This window comes from Brachypodium distachyon, chromosome 4 (assembly GCF_000005505.3).
Source record: "Brachypodium distachyon strain Bd21 chromosome 4, Brachypodium_distachyon_v3.0, whole genome shotgun sequence".
Classification (NCBI taxonomy): domain Eukaryota; kingdom Viridiplantae; phylum Streptophyta; class Magnoliopsida; order Poales; family Poaceae; genus Brachypodium; species Brachypodium distachyon.
In genome coordinates this window covers 31907697-31929212 of record NC_016134.3, presented here as the reverse complement: position 1 = coordinate 31929212, position 21516 = coordinate 31907697, and the positions used below count along the sequence as shown (strand labels likewise).

General features: G+C 50.1%; 1 long non-coding RNA gene across 1 annotated transcript; it reads left to right on the top strand.

Moving 5' to 3' along the window:
- Positions 1–200: 200 nt before the first annotated feature.
- On the top strand, positions 201–20968 carry LOC106866766. The gene is made up of 6 exons (XR_001407652.2): positions 201–266; positions 594–710; positions 844–928; positions 20154–20333; positions 20611–20682; positions 20894–20968. It is a non-coding gene; the product is annotated as an uncharacterized LOC106866766 (long non-coding RNA).
- Positions 20969–21516: the final 548 nt, after the last annotated feature.

Below are 21516 nucleotides of genomic sequence, written 5' to 3'. Positions count from 1 at the left end.
ACCCGGCTCAACATTCTCTTAAAACAAATTTGCTAGTTCTTACATGACAACCTTGAGTGCTTCATTCTTGTGAATCTTCTAAAATTTCCTGCAAGAAGCTCCATTTTTTGCTCAGATTTTCATTATTTAATTGTCCAATTTTGTTTTGTGGAACTTTTATTGTTCTTACGGTAGAATTGGTCTCCAAGCAAGAGCATATTCTTCCATTTTGGTCAAGCTGGCAGAGATTGTTTAGGACTATGCAGTTCAGGCAAGATCTGAAAAAGGTAATTTTTTGGGGGGTCTATGAGATGGTGGATGTTCATGAAACATTGTATTACCTTCATTCTGAATTTCTTCAATGAAACCTAGGTAGCTGTTGAAATGGCCCAACTGAAACAGAAAGCATAGGTTTTGGACTTGTCCCTCTGTTTAATGGACATAGTATCTGAATTCTGAATCATATGGTTGTCCCACTAAGACAGCGGCCTAAATCTCTATTCTGTTGAACCGCCACTTTGTTTGAGTATTCTATGTTGGGCCAGTCCAGAATGTTTATGCCTAGTCCATATTCAGAATTTCAGATTCCATTGATAGCTTGTTGTTGTTTTCAGGTTTTGGGACATGTGTGTTATCACATTTTGGCTGCTGGTCTGAATGGTTACATGGCTAGTGTGACAAATGTTAAGAGTTCGTTGAACAAGTGGCGTTGTGGCGTTGCCCTTATTTCGGTAAGATTTGTAACTGCACCACTCCTTCATTTTTCTTTCGCGATTCGTTCCTTCAGAATTTATTTGTATAGACATGCAATCAGTCCATGTTGTATCTGGAACACATAGCTCACATCTGTTTTCATATGCACAGTCTATGATGACCGTGAAGCGATGGTCACGTGGTCCTGCAAGCTCAGCAATGGATTGATGACAAGTACACCATTTTCATCTCCGAGGTTAAAAATCTATATCATAAATATGTGTCTACTATTAATTTAAATGAATCTACACTTGATGTGCTAATTCTTTTGGTCCACATAACAGCATGTTATATATCATAGATGATGTGCACAAAATAAACTATTTCATAAATATGTGTCTGTTGAAATAGTTCTTCTATGATGTAAGGACCTCTTTATAGACGATGTTCTGAGTGTACGTTTTAGCAGTACCCTTGGAGCCCTTCTTTTTAGTGTCCGTTGGCTGGACTGCAAGGACTTTGACGTTCTTTTTGGCCGTGGATCTGGATAGGGCGACATACAACTGCCCATGAGAGAAAACCGGCTCAGGCAAGTAGATTTCGACATTAGGAATAGTCTGCCCCTGTGCCTTGTTGACCGTCATGGCGAAGCTGAGCCTGATAGGAAATTGCTTTCTCTTGAACTGAAAAGGAAACATCTCATCATCAGACGGACAGAGGGGGATCCTTGGCAAGAAAATCCTCTTTCCAGCATGGTCCCCCAAAACAATTTCTGCATCTATCACATTCCGCTGAAATTCTCATACTACGAGCCTCGTGCCATTGCAAAAGCCGTTTGCAGGGTCAATGTTTCTGAGGAGAATAACAGGGCAGTTGATTTTCAACTTCAACAGATGTGGTGGCAGCCCGTTAGGTGTCAAACTGTTCAAGAAGTCGCATGGATATAAGTTATGAGGGTCGTCAATAGCTTCATCGAAACTGTGATACACCATCTCATCTCCCTGGAATCGTTCTATCATCTTCATGTTAATCCTATCCATGCAGTCATTTCGTGTCGACAAGATTGCTCTCGATGTGATGTAGCTTTGATCGGACATGTTGGCATGTAGACTGGGGAAAACATGGTCTATCAGTGCATCAAGGTTAGTGTCCTCTCCAGTGGATGGTACACATATCTCGTCTGGAAGGCGGACGTCACCATCATTATTTGTTTCCTCGGTGCCATTGCCGATGCGCAACAGGTATTCCGCAAACCACGGGTCTTTATGTGCCCTCATGTTGTGTACCAGCTTCAGGTGTCGCATGCAATCCCAAAGGTAACTCCTGCGTAGTGATGCGTCAACTATCTGAGCCCTTGACCCTTTACGGACAAGAGGCGGTACCTGCCTAAAATCTCCACCAAACACAATTGTCTTTCCACCGAATGGCAGGCCTGGTTTGCTCATTATATCACGCATGCTGCTGTCCAGTGCCTCCACTGCTTGTCGCTTTGTCATGGAAGCCTCGTCCCAGATAATAAGTGAGGCTGATTGTAGGAGCTTGGCGGTGCCGCTTTGTTTGGTGAAGCTACAAAATCAGCCATCGTCGATGTTCGGTGGTATCTTGAACCATGAATGTGCAGTTCTTCCACCAGGCATTATGGAAGCTGCAACACCGGATGTAGCTGTCGCCACTGCAATTTTATCATGGCTGCGTATTGTAGTGAGCAAAGCCCTGTACAGAAAAGTCTTCCTTGTTCCTCCAGGTCCGTCCACAAAGAACACGCCACCGTCGTCTCCGCCAACGGTGGACATAATTTCATCATATGCTGCCCTCTGCTCGGCATTAAGTGACTCTGATAGTTTTGTGTCCTCCTCGTTGGGCTGGAGGATGGACTCCTCAAAGATCTCCCGTGCGATACCATTGGCAGTGTCATGTCCCTCTATGATATCAGGAAGAGGGAAAGATTTTATGTCCTTGCCCATTGACTGTAACATATTCTTGATATCTATTAGAGCCTGTTGCTCGGCTGAAACCTTAGATGAGTTATCACGGCGAAAGTCTTCGGACATTGCGTCGACGTGCTTCTCCCAGAGTCCGCGAACATCGCTTGGCTCACAAAATACCAATATTGTTGCGAACAGCCTTCGTAGAGATGGTGGCATTTCGTACTGCGTAGATTCAGTAAGTGAATCATCTAAACTGTTGTCTCCTTCGATTAATCCCCTTCTCTGTGCGGCTTCTCGAAATGTAGGTAGTTTCTCGCCATTGACAGTCTATAGGTCATTGAAGGACGTTGCGCCAGTGATGTTGTTTAGGAGAACTCGCGGGTAATAGCGTTCCCCTTCGGCCGGATGCGCTGACACAATTCGTCCAACCTGTCCTCCTGTTTTTTTCTTCCTTCTCTGCCAGTATTTACTGTTTTGGTCTGTCTGCTCTGTTTTTTTTGTCTTGGCTTTCTGCCAAGTATACCACTCGGGGAAATCCCTGTACAGTATAGAACGGGCCTCGACATGTAATCTGTTGGCCTCAAAGTATTCCGTAAGCATTGACTTCTCAGCCCCTTTACAGTTGACTACCCGTTGTAGGTCTTCGTTTTTTTTAACGACACCATATGCATGTTTGGTAGATGGAGCTGCAGTTGCATCACAGGTGGTGAGTTTTTACTCAATTCAAATCCGTATGTCCTCCACAAGGCCTCTGGAGGCGTCACCCACCTAACATCCCTATACTGTTTGATCTCATCTATATCTCCGTTTCTGTCTGTCTTGTCAGCCTGGCTCATAGCGACAGACGCGCGGTCATGGCCCTTGTATATGTACTTGAACAGGTATTTAACAGCCTTTATGCTTCCGCATGCTTCAACGTTTATGTGACAATTGAAGTAACGCAGTAGGTGTGGGTTGTATGGGATGACCCACCTATTATCTAGACATGCCTTTCGAACCATCGTTTTTTGACCGTCTTCACGTCTTCTGTATTGCGGGTAGGAGTCTTTGCCCTGTATTGTAGCCGGGTTGAATGGCCGTGGGTAATGATTCTTGCAAGCATCACGACCCTTCGTGCACGGGCAATCACGGTTCAAAACACCACATGGGCCATGCATCATGTGCTTCACGACCATCTTGTATAGTTCTAGGTACTTCCTGCTGTCTGGGAGCTCAGCTGTTATAAGGCGGTCATACTGCTCGTGGCATGTTAGCTTGTACTTCCCTTCCATGATGAGCAGGAAGTGGGCATGGGGCAGTCCCCTCTTCTAGAATTCCACCACATACACATATGCTTTTACTTTGCCTAGGATGTCCTTTTGGAACAATTTTTCTTTGAGTTCCTCTAGCTTCGCCCTGAATACACGCACAACAAGATCTGGGCGATCCTGAGGTGTTTGGCTAGGGTACAGTGCGCGCTTGATCTCATCCCAGTTTGGGTTGCAGGTCATCGTGAGAAATACGTTTGGCTTTCCGTACTTGCGTACCAAAGTCATGGCATCCATGTAGCGACGTCTCTTGTCTCGTGGACCTCCGATAAACGATGAGCACAATACTGTCCGCTTTCCAACAACATCTGCCCTGCCCTCACCAGCATTCAAGCTATCCACCAAGCCTTGGTACAAATCTGCCCTTATGTTATCCTAATTACCCGATATATAGTCCAAATGGGAGCTTTCGATCTTTATGTACGTGTCTACCGTGAACTGTTGGAAAAGACGCTTGCCATGCAGGATTGGGTTGAATATTCCTGGACGGATCTGGAACTTGTAGCAGTAGTAATCCCGTACGGAAACACATAGCCTGCCTCCAGAAGCTGCATGGATTGTTCAAAATTAATAGTGTCATAAAATCGATAGCACGGTGGGAAGTGTTTAATGTGCTGGTGACAAGTAAATTTAGAAACAAACCTTCATAATCTTCATTATCTTTGCCACGACGAGCGATACGAGCTGCACGAGCTGCCATGACGTCTGCATAATTGACACCGTATTTAGGTATATCACTGTGCCACCCAAGTTTGCCTTTGGGGAAGAATAGAGGATACGACAACGCGTCGTAGCAGCCATGGTAGGATCGGATGCCATATACATCTCTGTTATTCCCTTGCAGAATGACGCTATGGTCGAACTGTCTTTGGCGATCGCTCCCCTCCACCCACACAGCAGCTACCTCAGAAGTGAGCGGTGCATTATATGTTCTCTAATCCATCCGTGGATCGAGGTTCAAAGTTATGCGGTAGTCGTCAACATCCTCGACCTGCCCCATTGACCTGAGGTTTTCCACATACGGATTGCCGCGAAGTATGTCGACCAGCTGTTTGATTACTTCTTTATCTTTCTCGGCATGCTCTTTCCGGCAACTGTGATACCTATGCTCTAAACTGGGGTCATCATCATAGAAGTAGAGCTCTAGGTGTTTGCGCTCGACACCATCTTGTGCGCCAAAAGACCACGCGTTGTGGTACATTTGTCCATGGGCATGAAAAGTGTAGATAGGATTTCTTGATGTGTTTGTGGTATCACTATCAAGGTTGCAGTACAGCGAGGTGAATGAGAAATGGCCATTGAAAAATCTGATGTTGTCACGAAAATGTCTTGCATCAGGGTCTGCACTCGTCCATAGTCTCATGAGATCAGGTGGTGTATCTTGGTTGGCTAGTTTTGTCTTGCCACCACGGCAGCAGAACCCAGGCGACTCAAACTCGAACCTCTTTGCGTGGCAGTGTATGCAATCTGTCACATCCTTTAGCATGTGCGTTTCTAGAGGCATATTGCTGTACACCATGTCATAGGGATCTGGTGTGTCTGAAGTCGTAGCATAGCCATCGCTTGGCTCATCCATTATGACGTCCTCATTGGTCTCCTCCTCTAAAATGGTTAGTTCATGAAACATGCATCATATATACTCACGATGATTTGGAACGTCCAGCGAACATGTAGTCTTCGTCGTCATCAGAGTCTTCCTCTAATATGACACCCTCATCATCCCCTGTCATACAATTATTCATGAGGTCAAGTCTGAAAGTGGTTTATGAAGGAATATTAAAAAGTAAATTACCGTCAGTATTGCCTTGTGGGCACGTTGGATGTACTTGGCAGTCGGGAGTTGGAGAGCTGACATCTGTGAGGAAAACATGGATTTTTTTTATTATATAAGAACATGAGTACAGGAAACATTTGTACTCATGATCTGCTGTTGTACAATTAACTTGTGAGGCCCACGCTTGAAAAGGGTTTCAGAATGAAAATTATGAGCAACTAAATTACCATCAGGATTGGCATGTGGGCACGTTGGATGTACTTGCTCCTCGGGTGTTGGAAAGGCAATATCTGTGAGCAAAACATGGAAGTATGAGCATTAGAGATGTCTCATATCAGAGCAGGACAATGATGCAGGTAAATTACCATCAGCTTAAGTTGCTTTCTTCTTACTACTTGCATAAAATTCTTCGTTTCTGCGACACATTAATTTCTGACTTTCTCTAGGCGTTACATGTTTTCTCCGTGACATGTTATTGACATCCATGCTCGAGGTCTCCTCATTCTCCATCTGTTCCGAAGCAGTTTGGACAAAAACAGGGGTACCGGTGACCTCAGGAATGGACCAATCACACGCGGGTATGGAGGCGTGATGCGCATGAACAACCTCTGGGATATAGAAGGGGTTCTCCAATGCTATGGATTCTGGGTTTAGAGCGCTGCGTCGACCCTCGCATTGAGATTTCTTTGTTTGCTTTTGCACGGTAGTCATATTTCCATATCGTCCCGTATCCCTTGCACGCTTTTTGGCTGGGGCGTCAAAATGTAAATGCCTATAAGATCTAATAGGTGAAATACATTAACTTGAACTTCACAAGGAATTACAAGTTTACAACTACCTACATTCCAACACATGTCAAACAATTTCCAAAAGAACACAAATAGACACAAAGATTAGGCAGGAGAAGATGACAAATAGACTATCTCAATTTGAGTTACAAACCAGTCCATAGATGCAATAAAAAAACAGCAATGTGTGAAACAAAAGAACAAAAACAGTTTTGAATTGGTAAATAGCATTAACACGACCACATAATCAAGTTCATTACAGCAAAGTGAGTTCTGCTTTCTATTCATCTTTTATCTTTGAGTTACCGAAAGAGGGGAATTTCACGTGATCTCTTCCTGGGGTGGGCGAGCCGAGTGTGGGGCGAGGGAAGGAAAGCCTGATCGATCTCTTCCTGCCTGATCGATCTCTTCCTGGGGTGGGTGCTAATATAATTTTTTCAAAAGGAATCGTGTGTGTCTTGGGTACATAGAGCCTGTGTTCGAGTCCGCTTCGAGGCCCGATTTGGTTTTGGTTTGTGAGCCTGTGTTCGAGTCCGCTTCGAGGCCCAATTTGGTTTTGGTTTGGGCCAGGAAAAAGGGTCCATGCCTTTTATCGACCGAACTGTTAGAGGAATCGATCGATCTCATCTGCTGTAATTACTTCGGAACTTGAGTCTGATTCTATTTTTCTATTTGAGCCCTTTTTCCTATTTTTTGTATATATAAGTTATTGATACAATTCCTTTTTTTTTTATCTTCCTGTGTTTCTGACTTCAGCAGCTTTGCTTACTGCTTTCGATGATGAAGAAGAAGACGGCCATGATCACTTGGAGGTTCGTGCTGCTAATCATCCTTTACTTATTTTTCTTCTCTATATACTTAGGATAAATAACTGTTACCATTCTGTACTCTTTTCTCACTTTATCATTGTAGATTCAAGTGCACCACCAAGCCAATATTGCCACAGGGCTCATTGGAGATTATGAGTTTGAAGCAAGAAGAAGATTGTCAACGATTGGTACAATCGGCGCTGGATACTTAAACTTTGAGCCTGCTGCTGACCTAGCTGGGCATAAATCAACACAGATAAGTCAGAACATTTATCTTCTTTGCACGGGGCTATGGGTCTTATTGGCAGCCTTGTTGACTGTTGATCATCAAGCATCTCAAATAGGAAATACATTCTCAGTGGGAACTATATATGATATAATTATAGAAGAACATACACAGCACAATAACTCACTCCAACTCAATTACCAGGTTTTGGACAAAAACTAAAACATCACAGTTGGTTACTCATATGTAGTCCTGAAAGCAATTCAAACTAAACATTTTGAGTCTTTGACATCCTCTAAAAGCGTGGCGGCAGTTGTGAAGCACCAACTGGAAATAGAGTTGGAGATTCGGCTTCTTTATTGCGTCTTGATCCTCAGTTCTTCACATTTATATTTGGTTTGATTTTCCTGATACAATTGATGAAATCAAGTACACCGATGGGCATGTTGTCCTCACATTCATTTTCCTTGAATGTTAGTAGCTTTCCCAAAATTTGTTTTCTGAGTTCATATCCATCCTATACATTGTAAACAAATAAGATCAGCATGTCATGTGTAAAAAAGATAATGATTTAAATGCTTATGATATTTTTGACCTTTAAAAATGGCAAATTCACTTTTTCGTCATCCCATGTGGACATGAAGTGGGTAACAAGATATCCGGACAATTCCCTACCATATATATTAATAATCAGTGTAAAAAATATAAATGTCGTGCATATTTCTATTCATTAAACATGTTACCTGTTCTGAATTGGAATATTATTTATTATTTCTTGATGCCATAGTAAAATATTTTCATTCCATGTAGACCCAGGGAATGTCACTGACATGGCTTTCGGCAAATGTTCAGCAATCCATAAAAGTCTGTACACATATTTTGCATGTGGGTTGCGTTGATAAATGGGATCAATAGGAGTAGGGTCCAAAATGTAGACAGTTCTTGTATCCTTGTCTAGTATGAATAGAAGGAATTCACGGCTGGATTTTATTGGAATATGAATCTGAAATAAGATTGACATTAGCTGTATTTTAAAACCATATGTAGGAACGGTATTGCCTTACCGTTTTGCAGAATGAAACATTATATTTGATACCAGGCCAGCTACGGACGAAATATGCTAGTTTTTCCACATCTAACTTTTTCCGGAATTTGGGATGTCTTCCAAAATCAGTAAGCATCTAGGATATGTAACATATAAGTAAAGATTTAGTATGGATTATAGCCATAAAAAATATAGTTATTAATGTAAGAAAATACCCAAAATTGCATGTCAAGATAATGTTTCGATATCATTCCTTTTCTTTTTTTAACTGCTTGGATATCGTCAAACATAACCTTTCGTACGACCAAATTGAAGCACTCACAGTCCATTGGCAACTCTTCATTTAGCATTCCTTGCAGCTTTTTGAGAGTTAAGCTAATGGGATATGGTTTAGAGCTTTGTACCCAGACTTTCCTGCAAATCATTGTCCCAAAGAAAAGAAGATAATGTATATTGTCATTTATATTCAATTATTAAAATAAAATCATATGCAATTAATGGCTTACTCTAAAGTTTCTGCACACTTGATTGATTTGATGTACCTACAAAGTCCACCTTGTAACTCATGTACACTCATGTTAGAAAGAACAGATATGAGTGATCGGTATTTTTTTCCACAGAAGATAATGAGTCCAGGCTTTCCAACATCATAACATCGTTCGGATCTTCCTCACTGTAATCACTTTCAATCATTGCACTCGCTTGTGCCGTGTTTGTTTTCCAACATATTAGTATGCAGCTAACTTATATCTAAAATCAGTAATAATTTTCTGCGAAGTATAGGCAACTATTAGCATCTATCAACAATTAAAAGGGCACCCACTATATTATCAAGTAGAAGAATTATTTAGTTACCTATGTGATGTATTGGGATAGTGCATGTCCGTTCCAATATTCCATGAATTTAAGCATAAATAGACCACAAGATGAACTGCATGATTCGAACAAAAAAAATCATACTTGATATGAAAACCAACATTTATTATATGGCTACTATAAAACATATATGTGTTATATATGTATACATGTCTTCCTGAATTGGATTATGGAGTTGTTCCATAATCGCCCAATTAGTAACATCGAGGTCTTTCCAATTATGATTACATAAGTTTTTTTGAGTTTTAAGAATGTCCAAATGATATTGTAGTCCCTGCAGCTGTAAAATTATAAATGTTACTAAAAAAAAGTAATACACATAAGCTTAAGATCAGTGTAACATACAAGAGCTATAAGCAACTAACCGTTTTAGTGAGGTCAATTCGGTTGTGCTCCCAACACAATGAGTCGAGTACTTGTATCTCGGACTTTTTAACATTTACACAAGCTAAATACCAATGTGAGCGCTCGATGTTTATTGGAAGATTAATCTACAATAAATATATAATAATGAAGTAATTGAAGTAATTTAGAAAACTTGTCAATTATGGATATGGATATTACCATGTCATGCTGGAGATACTTTTCGACAATATCTGTCAGAAAGGTAGCTCCATGTATTCCAATTTCTCCATCTCGTTTTAACAGTCTGGTGAAACATGGATTCTCAAAATACACTATAGGGTTATTCTTATTTTGCACATGTACTTCCTTTATACAACATATGTATGCGCTGATTACCTATAAACATTTTAAAATTATATTAATGAATATATTAACAACAATCATAAACATTTTTATTGTTAGTAAAGGTACTTACAGCATCGTTGAGCCATTTGGTACTATCTTGCAGGCATACCAATTCACATTGTTTGACAAATACTTGATCTATCTTCACCAATATTTCTTTTTCTGAAGAGTCGTTTATTATTAAATGAGCACATTCATCTAAGTCGCTCAATGCATAATCTACAAAAAGTTTGAATCAACAGATAGTTACAATGAAAAGCATAGTTACAAAAGTAAAAATAATAATAAGAATAATAAGAAAGAAAATTTTACCTTGTGGTAGATAGTCATATGTCACATCATCTATGATTTCTTTATGTTCTGAAACAGCTTGCTTATCATCATCTTCTGAAGCCTTTTCTTCGTTCATAATTTCAGAAACTGTAGATGTCGTCGCTCGGTGCTCCGACACCGGGGGCGTGCGGCCAGGCCCCCCTTTTTAGGTTCGGTAGGGGCGTCTGGGGCGGAGACCCGGTGATCGCCGGCACGGTCGATGAGGCCTTACGGGGCCGGTGAGACCAAGTGCTAAGGGTGCGCGCTGATACAAGAGCAAGTGCACACACGTTTTTTACCCAGGTTCGGGCCACCCGGAGGTGTAAAAGCCTACGTCCTGCCTGTCTGAACTGATATTGACTGCGGATCAAACATTTACAAGTTTGCCAGGCCAAGTTCCCGGGCTTCCTCTCAATGTCTAAGTGCTCCCCACTGCTCTCTGCTGGCTGTCTACTGGAACCAACTGACCCCCGATCTAACGAGCCAGCCAAGGGAACTTGTGGAACTGAATGATGTCCAACTAGCTAACCGACCAACTGACTAACCTGCCAACCGTCTAACCCCCTTGACCGTTGGCATGGGTTCTCCTTTTATACACAAGGGGATGCCACATGTGCCAGGATGCATGAGCTACAAGTGTCCAATGGGGAGGCATGCAACTCTCCCCGGTGAGCTAGTGGCGTGCATGGGTGCCACCTCCGCTGCTAGGAGCCTAAGACCCTAGGGTAGGATTAGACAACCACTGTTCCTTGGATCGGACGGGTAACTACCCGTCGGTCGGCTCGTTTACTGAGCCGCGCGCCTTACTCCTTGCCTTGGTGGGACCGTGTGTCCCGCGCTCGCCACGCGCCCGCGCGGCGCTGTCCACCGGGCCCCACGCGCCCGAGAACCTCCAGTCCCCGCAAGTCGACCCCGGGAAGCGCCCGGGCCCAGCGCACCCGGGAACCTCCTCCCGGGAAACAGCTTCCCGGGAGGTGCCCAAGTGGGAATATTCCCCGAAGCCCCGCTAGCCCCTTTCGGGCTGGTAGCTTGCCGGGGAGCTCATAGACGCTCCCCGGGATGAGACCTTCCCGAGGACCTGGGAGAGGGGCCCACGCGTCGTGCAACGGTGCTACCCCGGGTGCCACTGGTGCGACAGTAGCCCCCGGGCGTGGGCCGGCATCACCCGTTCCCGGAAGGGTCTCCCCCTGGCCGGTTGCCGGGCTACGCCCTTAACCGACGTGTGGGCCCCGATTAGTTGCGGGCCCGTGTCCCTTCGCTGCCCCGTGTACGGCGCCGTTACAAGCGGAGCAGTGGACGCGCGATCTCCACCCTAACTCCTCCCTAAATAGGGTAGTTAAGGCCACTCCGCGCATTACTCCCAGTGATTAGGAGTTATCCCCGCGCACCCGTAGGGTACGGAACCGGCCGTTACCAAACGGCCGGGTGTCATAAAGCCTCCACTGTTGCCAACAGGGGAACAACACTTTGCCCTTTCGCCTCCATCCTCTCCCGCATCTCGTATCCCTGCGCTTCTGTCAGCTTCCGCCCTCGCTTTCCATGGCGCCCCCCACCACCAGGAAGGGGAAGGAGGTCCAAACTTCGAAGAGGCCCGCGACCAGCAAGACCGAGGCGGCCATCAAAGCGGCTGCCGCCAGGGACCAGAAGAGGCGGGAAATGCGCGCCACAGTCGCCTTCTTCTGCCCCGGCTATAACGGCGAGGCGCTGGGGAAGCTCCGGCACGCCGTCGTCTCAAGCTTCAATGAGCACGGGGAGACGCAGATCTTCTCGGCGGGCGTCGAGCACCAGGACAACGATTTCTGGGTGTTCGCGCATTTCCTCCTCTGCGGCATGGTGTCGCCCTTCTCTCTGTTCCTCCACGCACTGATGGAATCTTATCAGTTGCGGGTGGCGCAGCTCCACCCCACCTCGCTCTTCCTCCTCGCCACCTTCCAGTTCCTCTGCGAGGCCTTCGTGGGGGTGATGCTGTCGGTGGGGCTCTTCCGCCATTACTTATACCCGCACATCGACAACACGAAGGCGATGTCGTCAGGGGTGATCTTCCGCGCCCACGACTAGATGAAGTCCGAGTTCATCGTCCGGTCGGGGAAGAAGATTGAAAAAGAGTGGCGAGCCGATTGGTGCTGGGTCTAGGTGGAGGACCCCCAGGAGTTCATCCAGCCGCCGACGGAGTTGCCGGTACCCCAGAACGGCTGGCAGGATAGGTACCACCGCGACGCCGACCTCCTCCCCATCGTGGAGAAGATCAAGGCGTTGCGGCTAGCAGGGCTCACCGATGTCGAGCAACTGCACGCCTAGTGAGGCACGTTGCGGGAAGCCCGCCAACGGCATGACCCGTGCCGGAACGATCCGGCAACGAGTTTTCGTTCGAGGCCACAACAGCCCCCTGCTCACAACCAAGTATGGAAAGACACCTTTGTGCACTTAAAGCAGGAAACAGAAGAAAAAAACACGCGAATAAACAAGGCGAATCCAAAGCTCAGGGGCGAAACACTTATCTTTATTCACGATTAACTAGCGGTTTACACACGGGGGCTACCCGGTTACACTAGTTCGAGAGGTATGCATCGGAGGCATCACCTGAGGGTCGGGCTTCGCCGCTTCACGGGTAGAACTTGCGCAAGTGCTCAATATTCCAACTATTGGGCACCGGCAAGCCGTCTTCGGTTTCCAGGCGGACAGCCCCCGGCCTGGTCACCTGCACTATCCGGAAGGGGCACTCCCATTTCGGAGTCAACTTGTTCCCGGCCTTCGTTCCTTGTATCCGGCGCAGGACAAGGTCTCCGTTCTCGAGCCCCCGGGGACGGACTCGTCTGTCGTGATAACGACGGAGTCCCTGCTGGTAGCGCGCGGCTCGCACAGCAGCCCGGCATCGAAGCTCTTCGATGAAGTTTAGATCATCGACCCTTTGCTCGTGTTGGCTGGTGTCGCCGTACGCGCGTACTCGGGGAGATCCGTACTTGAGCTCGAAGGGCAGCACCGCTTCTGCCCCGCAGACAAGGGTGAAAGGAGTTTCGCCCGTTGGCCGACTAGGTGTGGTCCGGATGGACCACAGCACGGGCTGGAGTTCTTCGATCCAGTGCTTCCCGTGGCCTTTGAGCTTGTCAAAGGTTCTCGTCTTGAGCCCCCGCAGAACCTCGGCGTTGGCTCGCTCCGCCTGTCCGTTGCTCTTTGGGTGAGCGACGGACGCGAAGCGCAGCTTAGTGCCCATGTCTTCGCAGTACGCTCGTGAATTGCGTGCCATTATCGGTGATGATGCTGTTAGGAACACCAAACCGGCACACAATGCCCTTGAAGAACTTGATGGCCGCCTGGGCGGTCACCTTCCGCACTGGTTCCACCTCCACCCATTTGGAGAACTTGTAGATGGCTACGAACAAATATTCGTAACCGCCAACCGCCCTTGGTATCTTGCCGACGATGTCCTGTCCCTAGACCACGAACGGCCATGAGGACGAGATGACATGCAGGGCCTGCGCTGGTTGGTTGCTCTTCTTCGAGTGGAACTGGCAGGCCTCGCACGTTCTCACCAGTCGCTCTGCGTCGGCTAGGGCCGTGGGCCAGTAGAAGCCATGCCGGAACGCCTTGCCGGCTAGAGCCCGAGAGGCCACATGGTGTGAACATGTGCCTCGATGTATGTCCTCCAACAGTGCGTACCCTTCTTCTTGCAGCACGCAGATGAGTTTGACACCATTCGCACGCCTGCGGTAGATGTTACCATCTACCACAATGTACATCTTGGCTTGCCGCGCTACACGCTCCGCGGCGACGTCATCTTCCGGAAGAGCCTCCCCTTTGAAATAGCGGGCAATTTCTCCCGCCCAGGGGGGAACCTCCCTGCCAACGCATGCCGCCATATCAGCGGCATGGACCCCTGCTGCGGCAGGGGTTCCTTCGGTTGCCGGAGGGGCGTCCCCGGCAGCCGGCTGGGGGGCGCCTGAAGGAGCCACCTGCTTCTGGCAGAACACCCCCGCCGGAGGCTTCCGGCGCTCTGCTGCAATCTTGGCCAGCTTGTCTTCTGCTTGACGTGCTCGAAGCGCAAACCCTTGAACTTTCGTTCCAGCTTGGGGACCTCCTCCACGTACGGCGCCATTTGAGGGCAATCGTAGTCCTTGTTCACCTGGTTGATCACAAGCTGGGAATCGCCGCGAACAACCAGGTGCTTAATGTCAAGGGCGACCGCTGCCCGAAACCCGGCAAGCAGGCCCTCGTACTCCGCCGTGTTGTTGGTGGAGTTAGCGAAGTCGAGTTGAACAGCGAACCTCAACTGGTCCCCTGTTGGTGACTCGATGACGACCCCGGCCCCCGCTCCCTGGAGACTGAACGCACCGTCGAAGTATAGGACCCAGTGGCCCTCGTCCAACTTCCCGGGAAGGCTGGTCTCCGGCTCGCTTTCTTCTATGCCCGTGGACGTCCACTCCACGACGAAGTCCGCCAGGGCCGCGCTCTTGATGCTTTTGGAGTTGGCGAAGTGGAGGTCAAACTCCGACAACTCCATCCTCCATTCGGCCACCCTCCCGGTGGCTTCACGGTTGGTGAGGGCTCGCTCGAGGCAGAACCCGGACACCACCGTGACGCGGTGCGCCTGGAAGTAGTGACGCAGCTTGCGGGACGCAAGGAGAATCCCTAGAAGGAGCTTCTGTACTTGCGGGTACCTCGTTCGCGCATCGCGCAGCACCGTACTAACAAAGTACACCGGGCGCTGCACCAACCGCTTCCGCGGCGCCGAGGTTGCCGGCTCGGGGGCGGTCCCCGGGTCTGAGGTAGTTGCCGGAGGCCGTTCAGCCCCCTGCCCCGCAACCCCATTCCCCGGGACGTCTTCCCCCCTCTCGGCCATCAGCACCGAGCTGATCACCTGGTCAGTCGCTGCTAAGTAGAGTAGCAGCGGCTCGCGCAGCTTGGGGGCGACGAGGATGGGCAGTGACCTCAGGTACGGCTTGAGTTCCTGGAGCGCCGCCTCGGCCTCGGGAGTCCAGTCGACTGGACCCTTCTTCTTCATTACCCGGAAGAAAGGCAAGGCATGCTCGCCCAGCCTGGAGATGAAACGTCCCAGCGCGGCAACACAGCCGTTGAGGCGCTGGACATCTTTCACCTTGCGGGGGGCCTCCATCTTCTCGATGGCTTCTATCTTGGTCGGATTGGCCTGTATCCCCCGGTGTGAAACCAAGAAACCTAAAAGCTGCCCGGAGTTGACACCGAAGGTGCACTTATCAGGGTTCAGCTTGAGCTTGATCCTGCGGAGGTTGTCAAACGTCTCCCGCAGGTCATCAACCAGCGAGTCCCTACGCTTCGATTTGATGATGATGTCGTCCATGTAGGCCTCCGTGTTGCGGCCTAGCTGGGGCCCCAAACATTCGCGCAGGGCGCGCTGGAATGTGGAGCCCGCGTTCTTCAACCCGAAAGGCATGCATGTATAGCAATAGCACCCAACCGGGGTGATAAATGCTGTCTTTTCCCCATCCTCGACCGCCATCTTGATTTGATGGTAGCCGTAGAAAGCATCCAGAAAACTCAGCAAGTCACAACCAGCGGTAGAATCAACTATCTGGTCGATACGGGGTACAGGGAAGGGATCCTTGGGGCATGCACGATTAAGATCGGTAAAATCTACGCACACGCGAAGCTTATTCCCTGCTTTGGGCACTACTATAGGGTTAGCCAGCCAAGTGGGGTACAAAACTTCCCTAATTGCCCCGGCAGCCGTGAGCTTGCCCACCTCTTACTTGATGAAATCTTTCCGCTCTTGTGCTTGCCGCCGGATCTTCTGCTTGACGGGGTGCGCATCCGGGCGCACTGCGAGCCGATGCTCAATCACCTCCCTGGGGACTCCGGGAAGGTCCGACGGTTCCAGGCGAACACGTCGGCGTTATCCCGGAGGAAGGCGACGGGGGCGTTTTCCTATTCGGCGGTCAGGTTCGCACCGACGGTAACGGTGCGCTCCTTGTAGCCGGTTTGGAGGGGCAGCTTCTTCACTTTGGCGGCCTCCTCCCGGAGCCCCTGCCCCTTGCCGGGGCGCGAGCTTGACCCTGCGCCTCCCACGGCAAGCCCTTGCGGGGTGGTGCAGGCCTTCTTCGTTGCCGGGGCATCACCCGGCAAGGCGTCGTCCTCGACAACACCCTCGTCGCCGTCGTCAGCTGCAGCAGCGGCCCGGACGACCTCGCCAACGCACCAAGCTGCGTCTTTGAGATCGCACCTGATGGAGAGGACTCCATAGACGGACGGCATTTTCATCACGCCATAGGCGCCATGCGTAGCCGCCATAAACTTGATCAGCGCCGGCCGACCAAGGATCCCGTTGTAGGGCAACGGGGTATGCGCCACGTCGAACACTATGTGCTCGGTCCTGAACGCTTCCCGGGATCCGAAGGTGACCGGTAGCGTGATGCGTCCCAGCGGGCGCACGATCCCGGGGTTCACCCCCCAGAACAGTTCGGTGGGCCTCAGCTGCTCCATCGGCAGCTGGATCTTTTCCACCAGCCTGGCGGACAGGAGGTTAAGCCCCGCTCCGTTGTCCACTAGCACCTTGATCACCGTCATATTGCTAATGATCGATGAGACGACGAAGGGTATTACCCCGGAACCCAACTGTCGCGCTGGGTGATCGTCGGCGCTGAAGGTGATCAGCACGTGCGACCACCTCAGCGGCTGTTGCGGCTCCGCGTCCGGCAACAGCGCGCACACGTCGCGGGTGAGGCGCTTCACCGCGGCGTGGGATGGGAGAGCGTAAGCTCCCCCATGGATGCAGGCGACGCCACGAGGCTCCTGGAAGCCCGGTTCATCGCCACCGGTATAGTCGGACTCGCGCTGCTCCTCGGCGCGCGCCCTGTCGTGCCCCTGAGGAGGGCGATCCCGCGCAGCGAGGGGTTGGCCGTGCCCCCCTTGGGGTTCACCCCTGCCGGCACCACCGCCGGCCGGCCTCGGACCCGCTCTGGGGTCATTCGGGCAATGTCGGGAGAGATGTTCGATGTCGCCACAATTGAAGCAGGCGCCGGCGGCACGGCGCTCCTCGTGGCGCTGCTCCCGCCGCCGCTTGATCCCCTACAGAACGCGGCAACTCTGCGCGTCGTGGGTGGAGTTGCTGTGGATGGGGCAATGGGGCGCGTTACCCTGCTTCCCGCCAGACTCTCCACCCGGCGAGGCCTTCTTCGCGAGCCTCGCGGCAGGAGCCCCCGAGTCCGCAGCGAGGACTTGCTTCCCGTTGCGCTTGCGGGAACCCTTCTTCTGCGAGCCCTCGCCAGGGCTCGCGGCAGCCTGGGCCGCCAGCTCGGGCGCTAGGCGCCCTTCCTCGGCCATGGCGCACTTGTGCGCCAAGGCGTACAAGTCCTGCGTCGTCCGGATCCGATGCGTGCTCAGCTTCTCACGCATCTTGGGATCGCGGATGTTGATGGCGAAGGTGTTGATGATGGCGGCCGCCTCCGCCTCCGGGATGGAATAGGAGAGATTGGAGAAGCGGTTGACGAAGGCCCACAATGTCTCTCCCGGTTTTTGCACGATAGTGTGCAGCTCCGCCATGGTTCCCGGGCGCTTATAGCCGCCCTGGAACGCGCTCACGAACTGCTCGCGCAGGTCTGCCCAAGTGGCGACGGACCCGGCGGGCAGGTTGAGCAACCAGGTTCGCGTTGATCCTTTCAGGACCATCGGGAACCAGTTCGCCCTGACCTTGTCGTCGGCGCCGATGGCATGCATGCCCAACGTATAGGTCAAGAGAAAATCTTTGGGGTTAGCGGTCCCATCGTACGTACCGAGCGCAGGCGCTCGGAACTTACGGGGCCACGTCACCCGTCGCAGCTCGCGCGTGAACGCGGTGCAGCCGTCCTCGGGGCCCACGGGAGCGTCTTCTTGCTCCTGTGGGCGCTGGTGCTCCACCTCGCGCCTGCGCCGGCGCTCCAAGCACGGGCGCAGATCCTCCTGCTGGCGGGCATTCAAGATGCCACGCGCATCGCCCCCTGGAACGGTGGGTGATGAGTTCGAGGACTTCTCCGGGCCCCCGTCCCCTTGGCCTTGCTGAGGAGGGGGAGGGTTCTCCCCCTGTCGCGAGGCGGGCGGCGCGTCTTCGCGCTCTGGGTTCCGCCCGTGGCCGGAGCCTACCGGGGTGCCCTCGCCTTGCGGCTGCTGGGCGGCCAGGGCGAGAAGCGCTTCCAACTCCTCGCCCCACGTCTCATGCGCCGGCGTGCCCTGCTGCGGCTCGTACCGCACCATGACGCACGCGGCGACGATGGCTTCAGCCGGGGTTCGCACGGGGGGCAGCCGGTTCCCTTAACGGCTGCTTCCCGCCCTGGCCCCGGACGCCTCTGGGTGTGCAGGGTGCGAACCGCCGGGGGTTGCCCGTGACGTAGTATGCTCCTGATGCCGCTGCCGCGGGGTGTCCTCGAGCCGCGACTCAACCCGTTGGTTGGCCTAGGCGACGCCGTGTGTGCTCGCTCAACTGCCCCCGGCACTGGGGGCAGCCGGTCCCCTTGGTCGATTGTCCCTCTTTTTAGGTTCGGTAGGGGCGTCTGGGACGGAGACCCGGTGATCGCCGGCACGGCCGATGAGGCCCTACGGGGCCGGTGAGACCAAGTGCTAAGGGTGCGCGCTGATACAAGAGCAAGTGCACACACGTTTTTTACCCAGGTTTGGGCCACCCGAAGGTGTAAAACCCTACGTCCTGCCTGTCTGAACTGATATTGATTGCGGATCAAGCATTTACAAGTTTGTCGGGCCAAGTTCCCGGGCTTCCTCTCAATGTCTAAGTGCTCCTTACTGCTCTCTGCTGGCTGTCTACTGGAACCAACTGACCCCCGATCTAACGAGCCAGCCAAGGGAACTTGTGGAACTGAATGACTGTCCAACTAGCTAACCGACCAACTGACTAACCTGCCAACTGTCTAACCCCCTTGACCGTTGGCATGGGTCCTCCTTTTATACACAAGGGGATGCCACATGTGCCACGGTGCATGAGCTACAAGTGTCCAACGGGGAGGCATGCAACTCTCCCCGGTGAGCTGGTGGCGTGCATGGGTGCCACCTCCGCTGCTAGGAGCCTAAGACCCTAGGGTAGGATTAGACAACCACTGTTCCTTGGATTGGACGGGTAACTACCCGTCGGTCGGCTCGTTTACTGAGCCGCGCGCCTTACTCCTTGCCTTGGTGGGACCGTGCGTCCCGCGCTCGCCACGCGCCTGCGCGGCGCTGTCCACCGGGCCCCACGCACGAGGCAGGGGCACGCGCCCGGGAACCTCCAATCCCCGCAAGTCGACCCCGGGAAGCGCCCGGGCCCAGCGCACCCGGGAACCTCCTCCCGGGAAGCAGCTTCCCGAGAGGTGCCCAAGCGGGAATATTCCCCGAAGCCCCGCTAACCCCTTTCGGGCTGGTAGCTGGCGGGGAGCTCATAGACGCTCCCCGGGATGAGACCTTCCCGGGGACCCGGGAGAGGGGCCCACACGTCGCGCAGCGGTGGTACCCCGGGTGCCACGGGTGCGACAGTAGATGATGTCGAATTGGTTGTAGTTATAATGCAAAGCGTAGGTACAAAAGTAAAAATAATACCTTGTGGTAGATAGTCATATGTCAGATCATCTGTGATTTCTTCATGTTCGTCTAGTTGATTATTATCATTTGCTGAAATAGTTTGATTATCATCATCTTCTGAAGTCTTTTCTTCGTTCATAAATTCAGAAACTGTAGATGGTGTCGAATTTGTTGCTGATGGAGGTACAGTTTGATTATCATCATCTGCTGAAGCTTTTTCTTCGTTCATGATTACAAAAAGTGTAGATGATGTCGAATTGGTTGTTGATGGAGGTGATCCCAATGGATCACTATTTATCTGAAGATCTGAAATCATAGATGATGCGGAGATGGAAGGTGATGTTAATGGATCATCCAAAACACTTGATTCACAAGTTTTTGCTTTCTTTAAAGGCCGGTTTTCAAAATCTTGATCCATGTTCTGCAAGCACAAAAAAAGGATGGAATCAACGGATGGTTAAAGCATAGGTACAACAAAGTAAAAAAAAATAGAATTAGCATAGATAGTCAGATGCAATTAGCAGATGGTTGTTCATCAACTTATTAAGGTATATTGATTTCAGCGTGGCATTAGCATATAGTCACCAATTTTATCTTGTGGTACATTGTATAGTGGCCAATATTACCAGCAAGATAAAGACAGGAGTTGGTTGGTCTCTTCTCTACATCAGATATATAGCAGGAGGTAAATTATATTTTCTGATCTGGTTCCAGTGTTAGAAGCTGATTTTTGATATACTCCTACTATGCATATTTCCTATTTTGTTCTAACAAAATATGTATATTCTGTGCTGTTAGAGTGAATAACTCAATGTAGCATCTGTGAATCAACGCACCATATAGTTTAGTTTTTATTTTTCATCCACTCAATTGGTGATTTTGATGACTTGTTGCAGATACTTGTTACGGCGAAGTGCTTTGGAATTATTTATGGTAGACAGGTCAAATTTCTTCTTTGATTTCGGGGTATGACCTTTACGAACCTCTACTCTATAGTTTGAATTCCATGCATGACACAGGTGAATATATAATGATGATTGGCAGTAATCCATGTTATCTTCTTCGGAGAGCCGAGCAAATCCTTAAAAGAACTCAATTGATGGAGCGCTGGGCTAACTGGGAGGTACACAAGCACTAAATATGTTTTTTTTCTTCCATGTTTGTTGGTAGTTTCAAGATCTAAGCTGCCAAAATCTGGTTTGCCGCTATCATCTTAACTGTAAAAAACTTGCAGCGAAAAAAGGATCATACCTTATGGTTGGAGATGGATTGATTGGTGAGACGTGGGGACTGGGGGCGTGGATCGTTGCTGGAAAGCAGATGATGGATATCTCTTCCTGGGGTGGGCGAGGCGAGCGTGGGGCGAGGGAAGGAAAGTGCCTAATCGATCTCTTCCTGGGGTATTTTGGGCGGTAGCTAAACTGATACGGGCTATGTATACATGCGCGCATCCGCTCATGGCCGCTTCCGTATTGGATTCAGTTACGTGATTATTGCATATGGCAGTTCCTGCCTGATC